Below are 5,687 nucleotides of genomic sequence, written 5' to 3'. Positions count from 1 at the left end.
TCGGTCGTATCCGGATGTGCCACACAGATGCCTCATATTAATATTTTATAATATTTTATAATATTACTAAAAACAAATTATTATCATAATATGTCATATATAATTTATACATTAGTACTATATTTAACATTACTACTATATTTAACATTACTACTATATTTAATTAGATTTTTTTTATGTGTTTCATTTCTTTCACAATATCTTTGAACAGATATGTTACAACTATATATATTCATTAGCATTAGGTATTCATGATTCTTCGAAGGAGCAGTTCCCTCAGTTATGATCAAAAATGAAACAGGTAAGTGGAGATTCGGATGGGTGACCGCGCATGGATGCATCAATAAAATTAATTCTCGAATTCAGAAAATAAATTTTTTTTATTATAATTTTGTCATGTATCCTCTGAAATAAGTTGTTAATCAATAATATTTATTTTCACAATAAAATTTCAATGAAACTTTAATGAAATTTTCTTCACCACTATTACGCTATTAGTACACTACTTGTCGAATTTACTTATTGCATTAGTGATACTAGTATATTTTTATGCTGACTAGATTAATTCAAGATTTTATTTCCAACGAAAATTAATTAAAATTGGAGCCAAAAATTCATCGAACTCAATAGAAAATTTCGAAAACTTTTGTTTTTGACATCGAAATGACATCTTTTCGAGAAATTATTTCTAACTGGGATATTGTACATAAGTTATCAACATAAGTTAGCAACAAAACTGGAATTTGTTTTTTGGATATTCTATTATTAGAGGAAAGACTCTCATTATGAGATAGGCGCCTAATATGATGAGATAGCGGCGTTTCTATTAAACTAATAAACGCTATCTATTGATTCCACCATAAACTTATTGCTCTTGAATTGAAAACTATTTAGTAAAAAATTCATTATTAGATCATGCCTGTAGCACGACTTTCTGTCGGCACTTTTGATGTTAGTATTAACCAAAATGGAGTGTGCATACGCGAAATAAATAAGTTCTCTAGTAACGTCTGAATTTTTTTCTAGTTGCTCTTTATTTTTCCACTCTCTCTTTCTAGATTGTACGTATATCAAATTAATCTAAATGTAATAAAACTAAAAGAAATATATTCATAATTGTAATGCATTACAAAACAAAAAAAATACGAAAATAAGAAATATAAAATTATATAAATATTATGTGATACAAATATTATACTTTAAAAATATTTTTATTAACGATTGCGGCATTCGATACTTATTTTCCTGTTAGATCGCTTGCGTTTTAGTAGCTATTAGAATTGCACCACACAGAACGCAGATCTTCTACCTAAAAGGAAAGCATCTCAGCAATTATACATATCATATGCTCACAGCATTTAAGCAAGGCTGATAAAATTGATGTTTGCTGTGTGTGTGTGTGCGTGTGTGTGTGTGCGCGCGTGCGTGTGTGCGCGCGCGTGCGTGCGTGTACGTGTGCGTGTGCGTGTGTGTGTGTGTGATTTCAGTTAATGATTCACATCTCACTGCATTGTTGTCTTATTTCCGGTTTCGTTGCTGGGCTTTGTAAAAGAAATTTTCATCATCAATTTTCAATCATGATTTTCTATTCTTTTACCTCGACATTTAAATGGCCTTAAAAGAGAGAATGGAAAAAAAAGAAGTGAATTAGAAGTTTAGATGGCGTTATTGAGCAATTTATTTCGCGCATGCATGTTTTCAAAACAAAAAAAACGCTGTGATCGGCCTTGTGAATCCTCATCACCTTATACTATTTTATAAATCAACATTTTAAAATATAACAAAACTAAAATAACCCCACAATTCGAAATATAAAACATGTAGTTCATTATTAAAAGTAACATGGTTTATTATGTAACACTTCTTGTATACAATGAACTCATCGTTTTTTAAAATAATTGAAATTGTGAATAAACTTCAGGGATAACTTAAAAGTTATTACCAATATGTCAACTAAATTCATAAATTGTATGCAAAAATTCAGACCTTCAATTCAATAATTGAAATAGTGAAATAGCGAGCCTCTGAAATTTACATGGTGTTTGTGCATTTATAATATTTAGCGTCAATGTCAAAACACGCGCTTTCTTTTTTGTCTCTCGCAACGTCTAATGCTTTCTAGTTTTAATTTCAGTTTTAGGGCTCTCCGCCAGAGTTCCGATCTTTAGATCGCCGCGTCGAGCGTGCACTGTATAGCATTAGCATTATCTTTTTCTCTCTCGACCATGTTATCGTGTATCTTACTTGTCTGTATCAAAGAATTATATTTTTTCATTGCAACCTGCAAAGAGTATATGTTATTATTACGACATATAACCGTACAAACACATGGTTCATTGTTGAACTACTTATACAATTAGATATACAATTATTATATATATATAAATTTTCCAGAGGTTGTTTTGTTACATATATAAAGATTACACTATATAAGAGTATATAAGTATCAATTATATAATAAAACTTTATCCCTAGGATGAAAAGTGAAAAGTGAAAATTTTTGAGAAATGTTTAACTTCGCCCAACTTTTGCTGCGACGTCGCAATACTGAAAAAATTATATATACTTATTGAACTATGTTCAGAAATTTATTCGGGTGCACCCATGTATTATTTATTCTCATTTAATATTTGATGAACAACAAGAATAAAATGATACATAGATGCACTCGAGTGAAGACAACCTGGATGTCGCACGTCGCGCATCGCGCAGATATGCAAGAGCCAATGACTCCGTGTTAGTTGTGCACAACACACGCGATATTCAATGACAGAGTATACCTTTTAGAATGAGAATATCGGTAAAGCTACACTCAGTGGATATCCGGCGTGACGAACATTGCGGTGCGCCGAAGGCAAGAAGGAGATCAAATTCAAGTGGCCGGTCATGGAAAAAATGGGCTTGAAATACGATGTCGGAAAAATGCTGTAAAGAATAAAGTAGATGTAAAGAGAGCGTCAATTAGCCGGAAATCGTCATTTAGTATCTTGCATCTGAGGTCTTTACATCTGAGGTCTCTACATTTGAGGTTTCTGACGCAATTCCTTGTCTTAACCTTTTTTTTTTAAATTGTTTTCTTTCTAACTAACAATAAGGAACCTCTAATGATGGAAGCAATCAGCACTAATCAGTACTAATCAGCATTGGCGCTATACAGCTCTTTATAGGTACCTACTCTATGAAGAACAAATTCGAGTTATTGGAGAAAACTGTCAATTTAGAGAATTTAATAAATATTTTTCCTCCCATTTTCCTATAATTTTGTAAATTTGTATATTTTGCGTAGAATATATTCTGAAGGACAGTTGTTTTAAGTTATTAAAGTCTTATTTTTATTCTTCTTAATTTCAAAGTTTTTTGATATCGATAAGTTGAAAATACGATAATTTAATGATAATTTATGACTACGCATAAATATATGTATTTTTCAAAAAATATTGATGCATTTATCATGTAATCAAATAAAATTAAATTTTATATAAATTAGAATTTCTGTATTAAAAATAAAACATGCATACATGTATATTCCGTACGCGTTATCATGTGGTATATAACTTCTAATTTTTTCTGCAACGGCATTAAAATCGTATCGTCTCGATTTTCTATGAGTTTTCCGACATCGTATTTCGACTCTATTTTCATTCTCGAGTTTGGTTTCCTTCTTTTTACTCCGTGAACAAAATGCTCCCTTAGACACCGCCATTTAGATGCAGCATAGCATAATCTAGCATAACAGCATTTTGTGTTTCAATCAATTCCTACACAATTTTGCAATTTGCTGGTTCAGGTACTCCTGATGATGAACACTACAATGAATATAGAAGATTGTGACATCAAGATGGACTTCGATGGCACTTGTATCTCTTTGATGGAAGCTGCTGTAGTGCAGGATACGTGGATATCGTATCGTGCTTGATTATTCACGAGGCCGACGTTAATACTCGATCTGCATCATGTAATACAGCTCTCATGGATGCGCAGGACACGAAAAAATTATACATACCTTATTAGACTCAGGTGCTGATGTTGAAGATCACAATGAACACGGTCATATTCCTTTAATGGAAGCAGCAAGCGCCGGGCATGTAGATATTGTATTTCTGCTAATTGCTCACGGAGCTGATATTAATACTCAATCAAATAACACATCTCTCATGTATGGATGCGTTAATGGACATGAAGAGGTTGTACGTATCTTAATAGACTTTAGAACTAATGTCATTTACAATAAGATTGGTTGTACACCTCTGATAAAAGCAGCGAGCGTCGGAATGTCGTGTCTTTGTTAATTGCTCATGGAGCCGATGTTAATGCTCGATTTGCATCTTGTAACACACCTTTCACATATGGATGCGTTGGTGAACACGAAGAAATGGTACGCATTTTACTAGACTCGGGCGCTGATATAGAGGATCATAATGAGAACGGCATCTAATAAATTTGAAAAGACATCATTGACGTCCGCCTGTTTTAACGGACAACAGAAATGGTCCGTTTATTGCTAGAAACTGGCAAGGATTAAGAGCATAAATGCCACGAGATTATATCGCTCTTATCGAGGCATTAACCGTCATATGAAAGTGGCTCGTTTATTTTTAGATTCAGATGTAACTTCAGATTCAAGTAACTAATATAATAATTCCGAGATGCCATTAACGTTCGCTGCTAGCAAAAATCTTGTGGACTTGGCTCAACTCTTGATCGAGTGTGGAGCAAACATCAAAGAAATTAATAACGATACACGAACGCTATTGATGCAAGTAGCGCTCGAGGATAATGAAGAAATAATCACTTTACTTTTGATAGAAGATGCAAACGTTTAAAATAACTATAAATAATAAAGAATAAAGAATAAAGAATAAAATAAATAATAAAGAAACTAAAGAAATGGCGTTTGTCCTGATAGTTTGTGAAAATGATTGTTTAGGAAACAGCCGATCTTTTAATCAAGGCGAGAGCGGTTTGATGTAGATATCCCTTTGATGGAGGCTACGGCGGAAGGATACTTAGATCTTGTTCAATATTTACTGAAATCTGGGGCAGATGTTCACGCTCACAATCAGATGCTAGAAGAGGAGAACTAGGAATCTTACACAGCATACATCCACAATCGTGTGCAAAAATATCATCTTGTTGTTGCTTTTTATTGCAATTTGGCGTCGATCTAAGGCATTTTTTTTCAAATTATCTTCACTGAGAACATATCCGGACTGTAAGCGATATTATGTGAAACTCTGTTTCATATTTATTTCTTTATTGGAATGTCTGTTGACTTTTTTATTATTTATAGTACGTAGCAAGTTGATCAGCATGTAGCAAGTAATACACGGCAAAGTGGAATAGGCCTATAGGGGAAACCACTAAAAAAAAAAATGCATCAACAATAGTACCTCATGGGTGACGTGGAAATTTATTGTAATTGTAATTATACAAAGTGATTTACTTTAACTTTAATAGACATTGTTCTGATTATATGCAATTTTAAAAGACTTTTTCTTTCTTATTATAATGATAATGTCATTATTATGATGACGCATTGCAAATTTATTTATGTATTTTTGCTACGTTTAGCATTTGTACATATGCTCCACAAATTGTTCGTATAAATAAAAAATATCAATTATTACACCATTATAAGGTATTGTTAAATATATTTTAATATTTTGTATATTAAAATTAATTTTAAT

The 5,687-nt window shown here is 32.2% G+C and overlaps 1 pseudogene; it reads left to right on the top strand.

Annotated features, from left to right (window-relative positions):
• The first annotated feature begins 3,799 nt into the window (after positions 1-3,799).
• Positions 3,800-4,289, top strand: LOC108688377 (annotated as a pseudogene).
• The last annotated feature ends 1,398 nt before the right edge of the window (positions 4,290-5,687 follow it).

Source organism: Atta colombica, unplaced genomic scaffold, assembly GCF_001594045.1.
Source record: "Atta colombica isolate Treedump-2 unplaced genomic scaffold, Acol1.0 scaffold231, whole genome shotgun sequence".
Classification (NCBI taxonomy): domain Eukaryota; kingdom Metazoa; phylum Arthropoda; class Insecta; order Hymenoptera; family Formicidae; genus Atta; species Atta colombica.
The sequence above is the reverse complement of the archived record's forward strand: the minus strand, read 5'-3'. Positions and strand labels throughout refer to the sequence as shown.